Source organism: Apium graveolens, chromosome 8, assembly GCF_009905375.1.
Source record: "Apium graveolens cultivar Ventura chromosome 8, ASM990537v1, whole genome shotgun sequence".
Lineage (NCBI taxonomy): Eukaryota > Viridiplantae > Streptophyta > Magnoliopsida > Apiales > Apiaceae > Apium > Apium graveolens.
The window spans coordinates 230,867,334-230,888,989 of NC_133654.1; positions in this window are offsets into that span (position 1 = coordinate 230,867,334).

The window sequence follows — 21,656 nt, forward strand, 5'->3', positions numbered from 1 at the left end:
TTTAATACTCAAAAATTATAAAATTAGGGGCCTATTAATTTTAAAAAGTGTAGAATTAGGGCCTTAATTTTAATTAAGAGTATTAATTTTACTACTATAAATAGCCCAATTTTTATTTAATTAATTATAATTAATCATTAAAAATCAGAAAAATTCACAAAATTCTCTGAAATCAGGTCGGGAAGAACAGGGTCGGGTCAGGAATTCAAGCCGTGATTTCTCACTGATTACAACATCAAATCGTGTGATTCAAGTACCCAAATCGAAGGTTTTGATCTGTTCTTTCTGTTTCTTGCATCAATTTCATGTTTTAATCTGTAGTTTTTGTTTTTGATTTCTAGGGTTTATGTTCGAATTAAGGCTTTTTGATTCTAGGGTTATCATGATGTTTTGATGATTGATATAACTTTTTTAGATGATTTACCGTCGATTCATGGTGTTTAATTGCATAAACGATTCCTGGATAGTGATTTACGATTACTAGGGTTTATGACCAATTTTCAAATCACAACTCCGTAATTTCTATGAATATTTGGTTCCTGATATGTTAGAGGTTTGATTGTATAGTTCTTTAGCTTTGATTTGCACTATAGAACGTTAAGTTTCTTGTATAGAATCAAAAGTTAGTACTTTGACCCGTTTGTAAGTCGGGTTGAATGATTTTATGAACTATATGATGATTTTTGGTTATGTTTGATGTTGTGAATAGATTCTTCATGTTCTAAGCTTCATTTTGATGTATAGAATATAGGGTTTTAAGTTCTGGTTAGTAAAAATGTACTTTGGCCGGAGTTGTGGGTTGCAGATCACCGGAGATGAAGTTCCGGTGATGATATGGTCATGTTTTGATCAAAATCGAACTTAGAAGGATACAGGGAAAGATTTGGGAACAAAAACGAAATGGAATGATGTATTTTTGGCCATGAACAGACGTTACCGGAGTCCGGCCAAAGGCTGCCGGAATCTGGAAAATTTCCAGAAACCGGTGGACCTTCAAGGTCGACCCGATTGTGTTCTTCATGACCCGTTTGACCTGATAGGATTACCCGGTTTTGATCCAATTTTGTCAGAGTTTAATTTCTGACAAATCTTTCAGGAATGTAATTTTTATTTTTATTTTATTAATTATAAAAATCAGTTTTATTTATTTTATAAATTAATTAATTAATTATTTATTTAATTGATTTATATTATAAATAATTCTGAAATATTTTCTAAAAATTAGATTTAATTATTTTCTTAATTATTTCTTAATTATTATTTATTTAAAAATGATTAGTTATTTTGATAATTAATCAAATAATTTTCAATAAATCATAATAAATTCATTTTAATACCAAAAATTATAGAAAAATCATTTTTTAGTTCTGATTTTTCTTAAATAATTATTTAAAAATTATTTTAGGATTTAAAAATTAGTAATAATTATTTATATTGAATATTAAATTGAATTATCCGTGTTTAATTGATATTAATCAGACCTTAGTCCGATTCGAGCGAAACGAAAACCCTTTTGACTCAGAAAAATGAATTATTTTCATTAAAAATATTATTAAAACCTAATTTCTTCTAGAAATTAGTTGACTTTGTTATTTTTTGGATTATAAGCCGAATCGCGTGCCGAGACGAGTCCGAAAAATTCTGAAAAATAGGGAACGAGTCAGATAATGATCAGTTGAGCGATCAACGAGTCAATTTTGATTCTAAAAATTATTTTAACTATAAAAATGATTATGTGCTTATGTGCTTATGTGTATTATGTGGTTAATCGAGTCTTACTTGCTAATATGTAATATACGAGTCAGTCATAAGCGCATGGGTAGACATTAGGAACGATGTGAAGTCGGTTCAAGACGCAATTGAAGTACAAAATGACTAAACTAGTCTATTTCTCTAACAGATACTAAGCCAGCAAGGCAGGTTGAGTCGGTGATAGATGAAGGTGACATATTTGCAGTAAGTCGCTCAGAAGGCAAGTTTTTCCCCTATTCTAATTTCAGAATAGTGATATTTATTCAGATTCTTATCACGCTTGCACTCTTTTTATTCTTGTTCATAAACACTGATACACACTTGTTATTCTCTTGTTCATATTTCATTTCGATTATTGATTTCTCCTTTTTCCTTGAATTCCTTATTCATATTCCATTTGTTACTCACATATATTGATATATTCTGGTGATTAGAATATATCAAAGCATACCGATTATTCCGGTTGCTATGTTATGGATTGGATTATGATATTTTGGAGATTAAGTTTTACTTGATCCTAAGGACCTGAACATGACCGGTGCCTTGAGATGGGCCGTAGAGCCTGGGTACCCGACTGGATCTATATAGGGAGATATAGATCTGTATTGTATCTTGGCTGATCAGCAGGATATAGATGCGAACTTATTTCCAGTTTAGTTCATTTGTACTCTCCAGCAATGGCCTTCTTTCTATTCTCACGAGGTTATATCTTTGCAGATATACCCAGATTACCGATTCATTTAAACTGCTTAAATATTGTTTATATTTTGTGGATTTGTTGAGTTTGGCTCACCCCTTTTTGTTGTTATTCACCTTATTATTTTCAGTTAAGAAGGAATATGAAACCCATCAGGACTCAAGTGGTAAAGAAGCGGGTCAAGCCTTGGGATCCTCTCATACTTAAGGTGTTGGTCCCAATCCAGGAAGAAAGCTTTGAGTTGCTCGAATAGGTGGAGTGTAAATAGTTAGCGAATGTGTTTGAATAAAAGATGAAATTAGTTTAAAACTGGTTAGACAATGGTTTGTAATAAAGAAAGTTTGTAAGATTTTGAATTTGGTTGGTAATAAAGTAGTTGGTGGTTCTTGTTTTCATACTTCAACCTAAAAAGATCCTGGTTAGTGTTAAAGGGGTTAGATTCATTTTTTTATTATTGTTAATCAGATTGTACATATTTGGTGATTAGTTAGTAATCCCCAGACTTATACCCCGGGTCTGGAGGGCGTTACAAGTTTGGCATCAGAGCTGTAGGTTTGGTCCCTGAAAACAAGAACATTAGGGTTAAGATAAGATAGGGAGATCACATAGGATATGAATAGTTAACTAGAAAGAGTAGTGTTAGGATTTAGATAAGATTAGGATAGGAAAGTATTAGTGTTAGGAATGATTTAGTGACCTTTCTTCTTTCTTTGTTATATTATCAGATGGCGTCGTCAGGTTATTCGGCTTCTTGATAAGTGGCATTTTATACCACTTGGAACGTCTTATAATGGCTTGAATTGGTGTCTTGAAATCAAGTATTTTGTGTATTTGATGCGTTTTTCTAGTGTTTGTGCATTTTAGGGTAATAATTGTATTTCTGGAGAGATTTCATCAAGAATAAGACTTGGATGTGTTTAGCATTGCAAGCGGGAAGATAGGAGCAGATTGCAGCGAAGAAACGGGAGAAAAATAGAGCAGTTTCCAGTAGGGGTCTGAGCGCCCGCTCAAGAATGCTGAGTGGCCGCTCAGGGATGAAAAATTAGAATTATTATTTCGGACTCCTAGTTTTGTTTAACTTCCAACTTCTGAGATATCTGGGTATTATGGGATTCCTATATAAGTAGTTTTCAGAGACGTTTTGCAGAGGCTGGATCGTAGTATTAATCGAAGAGCGAGGAGATAAGGAAGAAGACCGTTTTAGCACACCGCAACAAAGAGGAAGCATATTTTCTTGTGATTCTTTATTTCGTTGTAACGTTGGATGCTAGTTTTCTTTACTTTGAACCTATTTACTCTTGTGATGTACTATGGTTTAATATAAGTAGTTTTAGTTATTATTCTCGTGTGTTATTATCATGTTTTCATATGAACCCATGATGACGATGAGTGCTATTATGGGATAATCGTGATCATGGGGTCATAACGGATTTACTATGGAATTCTTTAGTTAGTTGTTTAATACCTTAGTATGTGATGATTGTATGATATCTATTATTGGTTGTGCTTATTCGTCTTATGTGCGTCACGAACATATAAGATAGGTTGTTAATCTCTTGTAAAGCGACAGTGGATCTTGAGATTTAGAACTTGCCATGCTAGCATAGGTTCATGTATGAGTATGCATGATTAGTGGGTAACTCTAACCGTTTTATTCGCCATATGTAATCAAAAGGAATAACTTGTGCTTAAATCATTATGTTATCAATTTCTGTAGACATATAGGGACTCAACATAATTGATGCCTATTTAACTTCTATCTTAATTGTGGATGTTTGGTAGAATGGTATTAGTACAATAAAAGTTGGTTTTTATCAGTTTCATGTTGTTCGATTAATATCATCACTGTTGCATGCTAAGGGTTATAATAATGACTATTGAAGGAAGTAGTAATGAAGTTGTGATCTCATGTGTGTTTTAATATTGTTAATCCAAGTGTTAATTAAGTGCTTAATTCTCGTAGTTAATTTGTAGTTAATAATTAGTTAATCAAATCTAAGTGTTATTATTTTAACATTGAGAAGTAATCATACATTGGTGAGTGAGTGTAATTGAACATAATTAGTCTGAGTCTCTGTGGGAACGAACTAGAAAGTATTATATATTACTTGCAAATGCGTATACTTGTGTGTATTATTAGCGCGTGTTTTTGCCCTAACAAGTTTTTGGCGCCGCTGCCGGGGACTCGGCATATTTGTTTAGTTTATGTACTTACCATCAGTGGTCATTAGGACTTAGTGATTAAGGCATGTTACTTATTGTTTCCGGTTGTGTTTCAGGTACCTTAGTGAGCATTTATGCAAACACGTTCTCGTACTCACAAGAGGACTTTAGATACGGCTGAGGAGACAGACGAAGTTCTTGATATTCCGGAGAAGATAGAATTTGAAGATTCGGATTCAGGAAGTGAGCAGAAAGAGCCAGTAATCATGGGTGATCGTATAGTCCCGGCAGATCCAGCTCTTATGGACTTTTCTTGGCCTAAAATTGATGATATTCAGTCTAGCATCATGCACCCGGCTATTGAGGACAATAACTTTGAAATCAAGTCGGGCACTATTCAGATGATGCAGAGTTTTGTTTCTCTCGGAGGTGCTGCGACTGAAGACCCCAACATGCACATAAGGAATTTTGTCGAGATCTGTAGTACTTTCAAATATAATGGTGTGACTGATGAGGCTATCATGCTGAGGCTTTTCCCATTCTCACTAAGGGATAAAGCTAAGGACTGGTTACATTCTGAACCAGCTAGGTCTATCACTACTTGGCAAGATCTTGCGAAAAAGTTTCTGGTGAAGTTTTATCCAATGGCGAAGACTGCGGCTATGAGGAGTTCTCTTACTCAGTTTGCGCAGCAACCTTCAGAATCTATGTACGAAGCTTGGGAGTGCTACAAGGAAATGTTGAGAAAGTGTCACATCATGGAATTCTTGATTGGATGGTGATCACTAGTTTCTATAATGGTTTGGGGGCCCAATCTCGGCCTATGCTCGATACAGCAGCTGGAGGCGCCTTTTGGGCCAAAAGCTATATTGAGGCTTATAATCTTATTAAGACTATGTCTGCAAATGAGCATCAAAACCCAACTCAAAGGATGATGCCTGGGAAGGTAGCAGGTATTCTAGAAGTTGATGTAGCTACAGCTATTGCAGCGCAGCTCCAAGAGCTGTCTATGAAGGTCGATTCTCTAGCCACCTATGAAGTCAATCCGATAGCTATGGTCTGTGAGCTTTTTACAGGTTCACATGCTACGGATCAGTGTTCTCTTGTTAATGAATCTGTTCAGTATGTGAACAATTATCAGCGACCGCAACAGCCTGTGCCAGCTTCTTATCATCCTAACAACAGAAATCATCAAAATTTCAGCTGGAGTAATAATCAGAATGCTATTCAGCAACCATATCAGCAAGGCGTAAGTAAACAGTTCAATCCACCTGGATTCCAGTAACCACAACATTATGCTTAAAGGAAATCATATCCTCAACAAGGAGGTGCAGCTCCACCCTCTAGTGCTGATTTTGAGGAACTTAAGCTGTTGTGCAAAAGTCAGGCGGTCTCTATCAAGACTTTGGAAAATCAAATCGGTCAAATAGCCAATGCAGTGCTCAATCGTCAACCTGGCACACTTCCCAGTGATACTGAAGTGTCAGGCAGGAAGGAAGCTAAAGAGCAAGTCAAGGCTATTACCTTAAGGTCTGGAAAAGTTGCTGATGCTGAAAAAGCAAAAGAAGGGGAAGCTGAAGTTGGTAATGAAGAAGCTAAGCAAAAGGAAAAAGAGGCGGAACCAAGGAAGACTACTGTTGAACACACTCTTCCTGAGGGTAATACAGGGGAGAAACATCTCTATCATCCACCACCTTTCCCTAAGATATTGCAACAACAAAAGCTGGATAAGCAGCTCGGTAAGTTTCTGGAGGTGTTCAAGAAACTCCACATTAATATACCTTTCACCGAGGCTCTGGAGCAAATGCCTAGTTATGCAAAATTTATGAAGAGTATTCTTTCAAGGAAGGTGAAACTGGATGACCTGGAGACCGTTGCTTTAACGGAAGAATCCAGTGTTGTGCTGCAACAAAAGTTACCTCCAAAGCTTAAAGATCCAGGTAGCTTTACCATTCCTTGCACCATTGGCAAGTTATCTTTTGACAAGTGCCTCTGTGATTTGGGAGCAAGCATCAATCTGATACCGTTGTCGATCTTCAAAAAGTTGAACTTGCCTGATCCAAAACCCACCTACATGTCTCTACAATTGGCTGATCATTCTATTACATACCCATGAGGCATAGTGGAGGATGTGCTAGTAAAGGTGGATAAGCTCTTCTTTCCTGCAGGCTTTGTTATTCTGGATTTCGAGGAAGATAAGAAGATTCCCATAATCTTGGGGAGACCTTTCTTGGGTACAGGCCGTACCTTGATAGATGTGCAGAAAGGTGAACTTACTATGAGGGTGCAGGATCAGGATGTGACATTCAATATATTCAAAGCGATGGAATTCCCTACAAAAGATGAGGAGTGCTTAAAAGTGGATTTGATTGATTCTGCGGTTACTTCAGAATTTGATCATATGCTAATGTATGATGCATTAGAGAAAGCCTTAGTGGGGGATTTTGACAGTGATGATGAGGATGGCAATGAGAAACTACAATATCTAAATGCTTCTCCTTGGAGGCAAAAGCTAGACATGCCATTTGAATCTCTTGGTACTTCAGACCTCAAAAATGCTGAAGGAAAGCTCAAACCATCTATTGAGGAAGCACCTACCTTGGAGCTTAAACCATTGCTTGAACACTTGAGGTATGCTTTTTTAGGTGATGCATCTACTCTACCTGTTATTATTGCATCTGACCTTTCAGGTAGTGAGGAGGACAAGCTCTTGAGGATCTTGAGAGAATTCAAATCAGCTATCGGATGGACTATAGCAGACATCAAGGGGATCAGCCCTTCATAATGCATGCAAAAGATTCTACTAGAGGAGGGTAGTAAGCCAACTGTCGAGCAACAACACAGACTTAATCCTATCATGAAAGAAGTGGTGAAGAAAGAAATTCTGTAATGGCTGGATGCAGGAATCATTTATCCTATTCCTGACAGTTCTTGGGTGAGCCCCGTTATAACACCCTCCAAATCCGGGGTATAGATTTGGGGCATTATTAACAACAATTACCAACTATACCTACACAAGCGGAATATAAATATAATAATTACCCCGAACTATCACTACTCAGGATCTTTTAAGGTTTGAGTTTGGAAACAAGAATCATGCACTACACTTTATTACAAACCCAACTAAATAAAACCTGTCTCAAGAACTCTCTTTATTACAAAACTTTATTCTATCTACAATTTCACTACGCAATCTTTTATTCAAACTACACAAGACTTTTATTCAACCCAACATTACTACTTATCCTGCTACACCTGATCTGGCAATTCAAAACTCTCTTCGAGAATAGGAAGGAAACTCTTGGTATAAGAGGGTCCCGCTGCTTGACTCGCTTCTTGACTATGCGGGTCCTGATGGGTTTCATTCTCTACCTTAACTGTAAAACAATAGGAGTGACAATAAAAGAAATGAGCCAAAATTGCTCAACAAGCCTGCAACAATATATATATATATTATAAAGAGAGAGAAATAAATGAACCAATAAGCTGCTGGTTTGAACAACCATCTGTATCTGTATATGATAATAATTTGCCAATGATGGCGAGTGCCAAATGAACAAGACTGGAAACAAGAACCAATATATGCACTATAATCTGCTGATCAGTCAGAATATAGTGCGGATCTATACCCAACTGCATAGACCCAACCAACATAAGGAGTACTCAGGCAACTATGGCCTATTAATTAATGGTCTGGGAAAAACCCAGCCTTTATAGTAACCATCCAGTCCAAGGCTGAGCATCCGAAACAATCGGTATGCTATTGATATATCCCAACACCAGGATATACCAGAATATATGTAGGGTAAAAGAATTGAAATATGAACAGGGAATTCAATAAATTGGGTAAATCAAGAATTGAAATGAAACTGGAACAAGTGATAATAAGTAGGTAACAGTGTATATGAACAATGATTATCAAAGAGAATTGATATGATAGAAAAGAAATATAAATCACTATTCTGAATTTAGAATAGGGGAAAAACTTGCCTTGCGCGTACTTAACCTGGTTTAACTCACTGCCTTCTGACCCTAGCTTGCTCTGCCTTGCTAACACTGAACAAATCATGGAAAGATAGGTGTTTAGATAATTTACTACATACGTGTATCTTGAATTGATATCACGCAACCTTATCAGTCTACCCATGCGTTTCTATCTGACTCACATATATATATATATATACATATATTTATACAGCACATCTATTCACATAATCACATAAAGCACGTAGCACGTAAAGCACATAATTAATTTCTAAATTTATAATTATTTTTAGAATCAATTCTGGGCTTATACCTGCATTACTAGTCGTATCTGATTTTATTATAATTTTTCGGGATTTATTCGGCTCAATTATATTCCTACTAGGACCTACGAACTATCAATTATCACCAAACCACTCTTTTTTAGAAGAAATTATAACTTACAACCATTTTTATTGGATTCGTCTCATTTTTCTGAGTCTAGAGGTCTTCATTTTACTCAAATCGGACTAACGGTTTAATTATTATGAATTAAACAAGATTTAATTAATTAATAACTAATTATAAATAATTAATTATAATTAAATAATCCTTAATTATATTTTTAGATAATTATTTAATAATTATTGTATTTTAAAATAATTAATCCCTAATTATTAGGATTAATTACAATTTATTACACTAATTTACTAATTTTTAATACTTACTAGATCAGATCGATTATTTACAAATAATCAATCGATTCTATTAACGGATACGCTATTTATCGAATATCTACTATGTGCTCGAATTATAATCTAACTCAACGATTAATTACTCGTATAAATACGAGCTACTCGTAATCCTCACATAATTATCGAACTATTACATTATTACTGAAACTTATACGATTCGTTAATTAATTAATTATCGGTATTTAATTATACGATACAAATAATCACTACAATATTATTCGAATAACTATCGCTCGAATAATAATTCTCATTATCGAATCATTACTCGTAATATTAACTAATTATCCAATTATTAATCATATTATTTAATTATTTTTAATCCTTATTTATTAATTAATTACCTAATTATTAATTAATTACCTAATTATTAATTAATTAGATAACTAATAAATAATTAGATAAATAATTAAATAATTAATTAAATAATTAAATTCGAATTTATAAATTAATAAAATAATTTAGAAATTAATAATACTATTTTTCAGAATTTAAATCTAATTTTTATTTACTTTTTAGAATTATTAAAAACAAATTTTATTATACTAAAATATAAATAATTAATTAATTTATCAAAAACACACAACAGGGAAAGGGGTTAGGGTTGTAAGGATCAATCCCGGGTCGTTTCCCGGGTCGACTCCGGGTTGATGAAGAACAGCGGCTGCCAGAACTAAACCCGACGCCGGCGGGCTGTTTTCCGGCGACTTCGAATCGAATAAACGAACCACGAAGACACCTCGTTTCTTCACGTTTTCAACTAAGAGCAACACCATAGCAACGTAACATCCTTCCTCCTCCTTCCTCTGCTGTTAACGATACCGGAAAACTCAGGAACAGGGCGGCGGCGGCGGCGTTCCGGCGACGCTAAAACGGAAACCAAAACATACAAAACTGGTACCAATCGATCGAGGATTCAACGATCTACAAGCTTATGGCAACGAAAACATCTAACAATCAATCAAATAAGAACCCCTAATTCGAGTTTAAATCCGAAAATTATAAAATAAAAATCGATACCTCTGATGATGATTTTGACGTGATAATCTGATAGAATAGGCTTCGGGCTTCAAATCGGTTACTCACACTTCGATTTCTGACACTCCTATCACGATCAAATTGGCTTTGATCCGCAAGAACACTCAAGAACCCTAATTCCCCTTTTCTTAATTTTCTGATTTTTAATATTAATTAACTGAAAAATTAATAACAATTCTGATATTTATATTTATGAAAATAATACCCCTAAATAAAATTAAGGGTCTAACTACACTCCTATTAAAAATATTTGGCCCCAATTTTTTTATAATTTTTGGGTATTAATATTGAATTTTTAAATATCCAATAAATACAAAATAAATACTAAAAATTCCCAAAAATTGTGAAAAATACAAAAATACAAAGAAAAATGATATATGATAATTTCATAATCATATAAAAATAAAAATGTGATTTTTGTGGGGTTTTTGGTACCCGAAGGGGTCCGGAAAAGTCGTTTTTCGCGAAAAAGGTCAATTTGTAAAATATCTAGGGGTTCAGAATAGCGATACGGTATAGGGCATTTTTGGCAAAATAGGGCCAATGATTTTGTTTGAAATACGGGCTTTTTAAAACATAGTTTTGAGCTGTACAGGTTTTAATATAATATATATAACTGACGATAAAACGTTCAATAAATATCCAAAACACATTTGGATCAAAACAACCAACACATAACACATAGCAGTCAGGGTTCAACGACTTAACACATTTAATCACATAATAATACACATAATTTATTATTATTATAATATAATACAAGCGTAATTCCTCGGTCGTTACATTCTCCCCCCCTTAACAAGATTCTGTCCTCAGAATCTAATTATGCAAATAACTGAGGATACTTTTCTAGCATTTCACTTTCAAGCTCCCAGGTTGATTCTTCAACCACTGGGTTTCTCCATAAAACTCTCACTAATGACACAGACTTATTTCTTAATACCCTCTCTTGCCTATCTAGAATTCTTATTGGCAGTTCTACATAGGACAAATCTGCCTGAAGTTCTACTGGTTCATACTCTATTACATGCCTTGTATCAGGATTATACCTCTTAAGCATAGATACATAAAATACGTTGTGAATGTGCTGCATATGGGGTGGTAGAGCTAACTCGTACGCAACCTTCCCAATTTTCTTCAAAATCTCAAATGGTCCAACGTATCGTGGCTTCAATTTCCCTTTATTGCCAAATCTGGTCAATCCTTTCCCTGGCGATATTTTGAGCAATACGTGTTCTCCTTCCTGATAGTCCATATCCTTCCTGGCTTGGTTTGCATATCTGCTTTGTCTGTTTTGTGCTGCCTCGATTCATTTTCGAATAAGATTAACCTTTTCTTTTGTCTGCTGAATTAATTCTGGACCCAAAATCTTGCGTTCTCCAACTTCATCCCAATGCACGGGTGATCTGCATTTCCTCCCATATAATGCTTCATACGGTGGCATTCCAATACTGGCGTGATAGCTATTATTATAAGAAAATTCCACTAGGGGTAAATGTTCATCCCAACTGCCTTCAAAATCGATCGCACAAACTCGTAGCATGTCTTCAATCATTTGAATTGTCCTTTCACTTTGGCCGCCAGTTTGCGGATGATAAGCTGTACTCATATTCAACTTCGTTCCTAGACATTCTTGGAATTGTCTCCAAAATCTTGAATTGAAATGAGGATCTCGATCCGATACAATTGATACTGGTACTCCATGACGCATCACAATTTCTTTGAGATACATGTGCACTAATTTGTCGAGCGAAAATCTTTCATTAATTGGTAGAAAATGTGCCGACTTCGTAAGTCTGTCAATGATTACCCATATCGCATCATGATTTGCCCTAGTCCTCGGTAGTCCTACCACAAAATCCATCGCTAGATGTTCCCATTTCCATTCTGGAATGTCTAATGGTTGCAATAACCCACTCGGACGTTGGTGTTCTGCTTTAACTCGCTGGCATGTGTAGCATTTACTCACCCATTCTGCTATCTCCTTCTTCATATTCGGCCACCAAAAGTTTTCCTTCAAATCGCGATACATTTTCGTGCTTCCTGGATGAATGGAATACTTCGAATTGTGCGCATCTCGCATAATTTCTTCTTTTAATTCTGCCACGTTAGGGATCCAGATTCTTGACGCAAAACGTAAAATTCCTTCATTATCTTTCTGAGTTGTAATCTCTTCTCCTGTTAAGTTGTCGTCTTGACTCATCACTTCTTCTTGACAACGGCGAATCTTTTCCAGCAATTCTGGTTGGAAAGTCATAGCGTAGATAGTTTCTGCAGATTCATTGGGAATACGAATTTCGATTTCCAATTTGTCGAATTCCTTGGCCAATTCTTCGCATGAAGTTAACCGATTCAATCTTTCTTTTCTGCTTAGCGCATCTGCTACAACATTTGCTTTTCCTGGATGATAACTGATTGTAATATTGTAATCTTTAATCAATTCCAGCCATCGACGTTGTCGCATGTTTAGTTCCTTTTGCGTGAAGATATACTTCAGACTTTTATGATTCGTGTAGATTTCACATTTTTCACCGTACAGATAATGTCTCCAAAGCTTCAATGCAAATACAATTGCTGCCAATTCCAGATCATGCGTAGGATATTTCTGCTCATGAGGTTTAAGTTGTCTCGACGCATATGCAATGACGTTACCATGTTGCATCAACACACATCCTAAACCACGATATGAAGCGTCACTATAAATAACAAAATTTCCTTGCTCGTCTGGCAGTACTAATACTGGTGCCATCACCAACTGATTCTTCAACTCTTGAAAACTTTCTTCACACTTACTATTCCATTCGAACTTTTCACTTTGTCGAGTTAACTTGGTCAGCGGTGTTGCTATTTTCGCAAAATCTTTAACAAATCTTCGATAATATACTGCCAAACCTAAGAAACTTCGAACCTCTGTCGGCGTTTTTGGTCTTTCCCAATTCAACACAGCTTCAATCTTTGTTGGATCAACTTGAATGCCTTCTCTGCTGATGATGTGCCCTAGAAACTGCACTTCTTTCAACCAAAATTCGCATTTGGAAAATTTTGCATAAAGCTGCTCCTTCCGTAATATCTCTAATGTCGTTCTTAAATGCGCTGCATGCTCTTCTTCCGTCTTTGAATAGATCAAGATGTCATCAATAAATATAATGATAAACTTATCCAAATACTTCTTGAATATTCGATTCATCAAATCCATAAACGCTGCAGGTGCATTCGTCATTCCAAAAGCCATTACAAGAAATTCATAGTGTCCGTACCTTGTTCTAAATGCTGTCTTTGGAATATCTTCGGCCTTGATCTTTAACTGATGATAGCCTGATCGTAGGTCGATTTTCGAAAACCATGCTGCTCCTTTTAGTTGATCAAATAAATCATCAATGCGAGGTAAAGGATATTTATTCTTGATAGTTAACTTGTTCAGCTCACGATAATCAATACACAGTCGCATACTACCATCCTTCTTTTTCACGAACAATACTGGCGCACCCCATGGGGATACACTTGGCCTTATAATTCCTTTGTCAAGAAGTTCTTGCAACTGCTTTGCTAATTCCCTCATTTCAACAGGTGCCATTCGATATGGAGTTTTCGAAATTGGTTCAGTCCCTGGCATCAAGTTAATAGTGAACTCGATTTCTCGATCTGGTGGAAGTCCTGGTAATTCGTCCGGAAAAACATCAAGAAATTCATAAACTACAGGAATATCTTCAATCTTCAAATCTCCCTTATCAACATCCCATACATAGGCTAAATAAGCTTGACATCCTTGACGTAGCAATCTTCTCGTCTGCATTATTGATAGGAATTTCTGCTTTTGTTTCTCACCTTTAAATATTACCGTTTCATTTTCTTCAGTTTGCAATTTCACTCTCTTATTCGCACAGTCAATTTGAGCATTATTACTAGACAGCCAATCCATTCCTAAAATAATATCAAACTCCCCTAACCTAAAAGGTATCAAATCAACTGAAAAATGACATCTCCCTATCTCAATATCACAGCTCGGACATACTCGATCTACTGCAACCTGATCATTATTCGCTAATTTTATGACTAACACTTCATCCAACCACTGAATCTCACAATCTATCTTAGAGATAAAAGCTTCAGAAATAAAAGATCTAGTAGCTCCTGAATCAATCAATACCAAAGCATTTACGGAATTTACAGGGAGTGTACCTGCAACCACATTCGGACTCTGTACCGCTTCCTTCATTGACATGTTGAAAGTCCTTGCTCTGGGCTGATTTTGCTGTGGTAGTGGAGGTGGAGGTAATGCTAAAATTCTTGGAATACTGGCAGCCATTGCAATTCCTCTGCAGTCTTTGGCAATATGTCCTTTTCTCCCACATTGGAAACAAGTAACTTCTGCCTTTCCCATTGGACATTCTCCAGAATAGTGTCCCCTTTGCTTGCACTTAAAACACGTAACATTTAGCTTGTTGCAAACTCCTGTATGCTTTCTACCACACGTTCTGCAATCAGGTATAAGCGGTCGGATAAGTCTCTGCTGAATTGGGGCTGGAAGTCGATTTCCCATTCTCTGATTGTTCTGCTCTGGCCTTTTGAAATTTACTTTTCCCCGAGCTTGAAATCCCGGCCTTTTGTTGAAACGATTCTGCAAATTCCCTGGTCCTTTCTCTTTCTGAGCTGCTTCGCTTTCTCCTTCAATAATCATAGCCTTCTGAACAACAGCCATATAAGTTGTCAATTCAAACACAGCTACCCTGCTACGAATCCATGGTTTCAGTCCTTGCTGAAATCTCTTGGCCCGCTTCTCGTCCGTATCTACCTGCTCTGGAACAAACCTTGCCAATTCAGTTAACTTGGTCTCATAATCCGCAACCGATAAGTTGTCTTGTTTCAGCTCCAGGAACTTGATCTCCATCTGGTTCTTCATAAAACGAGGAAAATATTTCTCCAAGAAAAGATCAGTGAATCTGTTCCAGGTCACCACACCTTCTTCCAAAGCTTTCTTTGATTCCCACCAGTAATTAGCTTCGCCTTTTAGAAAATAGCTAGCGAAATCTGTCTTCTGCTCTTCCTCAACCTTTACCAACGAAAAAGCCTTTTCCATCTCTTTCAGCCAAGCTCTCGCTTTTGTAGGATCTGTGGAACCCATAAATTCCGGTGGCTTCACCGACTGAAATTGCTTGAAAGTAGTCGTAGGTACTACTGGTGGTATTTGATGTCCTGGATGAGCGACTTGCTGTAACATCTGTTGCTGGAACTGCTGTTGCTGCTGCTGCATTTGTTGTTGCATCATCAACATCTGCTGTTGCATGAGATTAAACATCTGATCCATCTGTTTACTATTGTTTTGGCCATCGGTGTTTCCATTCGATGAGTCGGGCTGCGCTTTTCTCTTAGGTGCCATTTTTCTGGTAAATAAATAATGGATCTTATTTAATAACAGTATATTAAACATATATTAAAATAGTTGATTCGAGAAAATAAAATAACTTATTAAATAACTGAATAGATAAAACAGTATGATATGTTTTAAATTTTTTTTTTTTTTTTTTTTTACAACATGATCGTGAATAAAACTACATTTGTAAATATGCAATGGTACTGAAATAAATGTAAATGCTTAAATGACTGGAAATAAAATAAAGAAAACGTGCTAAAGATTATCTCATATATATATATATAGGTAGAACACCAGCTACAGGTGTCAATGCTTGATATAAAACCCTATGATATAACAGTCGTACTGCTACTACTATCAGTCAGAGTCAGTAGCTACACTCATACAATACTATACTGCCTCTATCTACAAAATATACATAATACAACACTCATCGATCTGCTAATCTCAAAATCCTGGTGGTGCGTGGCTCAACTCCTCCTGCACTGCCTCTAGCACTGCCTCGGTAAGTCCCAATGCTCTGCGATATGCTGTCTCCGCACTAAGATCCTGCTGTCTCAAATCAGTAAGCTGCTGCAAACTAACCCGGTGAATATGATGTAGTCTCTCTCTCAGTATATAATCCGGTCGTAATGCTCTGACAGGACCATCCGTCTGTGTCTCATACAACCCAAGGATCTCCCTACACTGGTTCTGCCATCTAATCCTCTCCTCCCTCTCTGCCTGAAAGCGCTGGTAAGTCACGGTATGATGTTCATGAAGATCAGTGTTGGAACCTCGAGAAGGTAATGGTCCATCTACCACGATCTCATCTATAAACTCCAGCTGAGGAAACTGATAAACTCCTGGAACAGGTGCATAAATGGCTAATGGGGCAGGAAATAAGACAGGCTGCTCCATAGGCGCATACACGGGCGGCTCTGCCTCTGGCTCCATCGGTGGCATCTCTGGAATCTCGACTGGTGGCATAGGAATCTGAGGCTCTAAATCCTCCCACTGCGGAAGATCAACCATATCAGGAATATCGAACCTCGGGAACTCTAATGGTGGAAAATCTGGTATCTCTGGCTCAAAATATGGAAAATAATCTGCAAAACCTGGTACCTCTGGGGGAAGTGGTATCTCTGGTGCTGGCTCAGGTGGCAATAGAGGTAAGATATGCCCTGACACTAGGGCTACTACCTGTGCATCCACTGGATCTGTCTCGGTCCTCTCCGTAGATGATGATAAAGAAGCCATCTAATATACATAAAAATAATAACACAAAAACAATCAAATCACAACTCTATAACTCATAACTTCTAATCACATAGACAAACAGTCCTAACACTCTTACTCTCATCCTATCTTATCTTAACCCTAACATTCTTGTTTTCCAAAGGTCAATCCTAAGCTCTGATACCAACTATAACACCCTCCAAATCCGGGGTATAGATTTGGGGCATTATTAACAATAATTACCAACTATACCTGCACAAGCGGAATATAAATATAATAATTACCCCGAACTATCACTACTCAGGATCTTTTAAGGTTTGAGTTTGGAAACAAGAATCATGCACTACACTTTATTACAAACCCAACTAAATAAAACCTGTCTCAAGAACTCTCTTTATTACAAAACTTTATTCTATCTACAATTTCACTACGCAATCTTTTATTCAAACTACACAAGACTTTTATTCAACCCAACATTACTACTTATCCTGCTACACCTGATCTGGCAATTCAAAACTCTCTTCGAGAATAGGAAGGAACACTCTTGGTATAAGAGGGTCCCGCTGCTTGACTCGCTTCTTGACTATGCGGGTCCTGATGGGTTTCATTCTCTACCTTAACTGTAAAACAATAGGAGTGACAATAAAAGAAATGAGCCAAAATTGCTCAACAAGCCTGCAACAATATATATATATATTATAAAGAGAGAGAAATAAATGAACCAATAAGCTGCTGGTTTGAACAACCATCTGTATCTGTATATGATAATAATTTGCCAATGATGGCGAGTGCCAAATGAACAAGACTGGAAACAAGAACCAACATATGCACTATAATCTGCTGATCAGTCAGAATATAGTGCGGATCTATACCCAACTGCATAGACCCAACCAACATAAGGAGTACTCAGGCAACTATGGCCTATTAATTAATGGTCTGGGAAAAACCCAGCCTTTATAGTAACCATCCAGTCCAAGGCTGAGCATCCGAAACAATCGGTATGCTATTGATATATCCCAACACCAGGATATACCAGAATATATGTAGGGTAAAAGAATTGAAATATGAACAGGGAATTCAATAAATTGGGTAAATCAAGAATTGAAATGAAACTGGAACAAGTGATAATAAGTAGGTAACAGTGTATATGAACAATGATTATCAAAGAGAATTGATATGATAGAAAAGAAATATAAATCACTATTCTGAATTTAGAATAGGGGAAAAACTTGCCTTGCGCGTACTTAACCTGGTTTAACTCACTACCTTCTGACCCTAGCTTGCTCTGCCTTGCTAACACTGAACAAATCATGGAAAGATAGGTGTTTAGATAATTTACTACATACGTGTATCTTGAATTGATATCACGCAACCTTATCAGTCTACCCATGCGTTTCTATCTGACTCGCATATATATATATATATATACATATATTTATACAGCACATCTATTCACATAATCACATAAAGCACGTAGCACGTAAAGCACATAATTAATTTCTAAATTTATAATTATTTTTAGAATCAATTCTGGGCTTATACCTGCATTACTAGTCGTATCTGATTTTATTATAATTTTTCGGGATTTATTCGGCTCAATTATATTCCTACTAGGACCTACGAACTATCAATTATCACCAAACCACTCTTTTTTAGAAGAAATTATAACTTACAACCATTTTTATTGGATTCGTCTCATTTTTCTGAGTCTAGAGGTCTTCGTTTTGCTCAAATCGGACTAACGGTTTAATTATTATGAATTAAACAAGATTTAATTAATTAATAACTAATTATAAATAATTAATTATAATTAAATAATCCTTAATTATATTTTTAGATAATTATTTAATAATTATTGTATTTTAAAATAATTAATCCCTAATTATTAGGATTAATTACAATTTATTACACTAATTTACTAATTATTAATACTTACTCGATCAGATCGATTATTTACAAATAATCAATCGATTCTATTAACGGATACGCTATTTATCGAATATCTACTATGTGCTCGAATTATAATTTAACTCAACGATTAATTACTCGTATAAATACGAGCTACTCGTAATCCTCACATAATTATCGAACTATTACATTATTACTGAAACTTATACGATTCGTTAATTAATTAATTATCGGTATTTAATTATACGATACAAATAATCACTACAATATTATTCGAATAACTATCGCTCGAATAATAATTCTCATTATCGAATCATTACTCGTAATATTAACTAATTATCGAATTATTAATCATATTATTTAATTATTTTTAATCCTTATTTATTAAGTAATTACCTAATTATTAATTAATTAGATAACTAATAAATAATTAGATAAATAATTAAATAATTAATTAAATAATTAAATTCGAATTTATAAATTAATAAAATAATTTAGAAATTAATAATACTATTTTTCAGAATTTAAATCTAATTTTTATTTACTTTTTAGAATTATTAAAAACAAATTTTATTATACTAAAATATAAATAATTAATTAATTTATCAAAAACACACAACAGGGAAAGGGGTTAGGGTTGTAAGGATCAATCCCGGGTCGTTTCCCGGGTCGAAACCGGGTCGACTCCGGGTTGATGAAGAACAGCGGCTGCCTGAACTGAACCCGACGCCGGCGGGCTGTTTTCCGGCGACTTCGAATCGAACAAACGAACCACGAAGACACCTCGTTTCTTCACGTTTTCAACTAAGAGCAACACCATAGCAACGTAACATCCTTCCTCCTCCTTCCTCTGCTGTTAACGATACCGGAAAACTCAGGAACAGGGTGGCGGCGGCGGCGTTCCGGCGACGCTAAAACGGAAACCAAAACATACAAAACTGGTACCAATCGATCGAGGATTCAACGATCTACAAGCTTATGGCAACGAAAACATCTAACAATCAATCAAATAAGAACCCCTAATTCGAGTTTAAATCCGAAAATTATAAAATAAAAATCGATACCTCTGATGATGATTTTGACGTGATAATCTGATAGAATAGGCTTCGGGCTTCAAATCGGTTACTCACACTTCGATTTCTGACACTCCTATCACGATCAAATTGGCTTTGATCCGCAAGAACACTCAAGAACCCTAATTCCCCTTTTCTTAATTTTCTGATTTTTAATATTAATTAACTGAAAAATTAATAACAATTCTGATATTTATATTTATGAAAATAATACCCCTAAATAAAATTAAGGGTCTAATTACACTCCTATTAAAAATATTTGGCCCTAATTTTTTTATAATTTTTGGGTATTAATATTAAATTTTTAAATATCCAATAAATACAAAATAAATACTAAAAATTCCCAAAAATTGTGAAAAATACAAAAATACAAAGAAAAATGATATATGATAATTTCATAATCATATAAAAATAAAAATGTGATTTTTGTGGGGTTTTTGGTACCCGAAGGGGTCCGGAAAAGTCGTTTTTCGTGAAAAAGGTCAATTTGTAAAACATCTAGGGGTTCAGAATAGCGATACGGTATAGGGCATTTTTGGCAAAATAGGGCCAATGATTTTGTTTGAAATACGGGCTTTTTAAAACATAGTTTTGAGCTGTACAGGTTTTAATATAATATATATAACTGACGATAAAACGTTCAATAAATATCCAAAACACGTTTGGATCAAAACAACCAACACATAACACATAGCAGTCAGGGTTCAACGACTTAACACATTTAATCACATAATAATACACATAATTTATTATTATTATAATATAATACAAGCGTAATTCCTCGGTCGTTACACCCGTGCAATGTGTACCTAAGAAAGGAGGTATTACTGTGGTAGCAAATGAGAAGAACGAGCTCATCCCCACTCGAACAGTCACAGGATGGAGGGTATGCATGGACTACAGAAAGTTGTACAAGGCCACGAGGAAGGATCACTTCCCTCTTCCATTTATTGATCAGATGCTTGACAAGCTGGCCGGTCATGAGTATTATCATCTTCTGGATGGTTATTCGGGGTATAATCAGATATGTATTGCACCAGAGGATTAAGGAAAGACTACCTTCACTTTTCCATTTGGCACGTTTTCTTTTCGCAGAGTTTCGTTTGGCTTATGTGGCGCACCGGCCACTTTTCAGAGATGTATGATGGCTATATTCTCTGATATGATTGGAAATAATGCCGAGGTGTTCGTGGACGACTTCTCCGTCTTTGGAAATTCGTATGATGAATGTTTGAATAATCTTCGTACAGTACTCAAAAGGTGTGTGGAAACTAATTTGGTGCTCAATTGGGAAAAATGTCACTTTATGGTGCGTGAAGGCATTATTCTTGGGCATAAGGTCTCTAATAAGGGTCTCGAGGTGGACAAAGCCAAGGTGGGAGTCATTGAAAATCTTCCACCACCTATTTCTTTGAAAGGAATCCGTAGTTTTCTTGGTCATGCGGGTTTTTATAGGCATTTTATCAAGGACTTTTCGAAGATATCTAAGCCGTTGTGCAACTTGCTTGAGAAGGATGTGCCTTTCAAATTTAATGATGAATGCTTGACGGCATTCGAGACTCTCAAGAAGAGTTTGATAACTGCAGCTGTTATTACAATACCTGACTGGATAGAGCCTTTTGAGATGATGTGTGATGCGAATGATTATGCGGTGGGCGCAGTTCTTGGGCAGCGCAAGAATAATCTCTTTCATGTGGTCTACTATGCTAGCAAGACCTTAA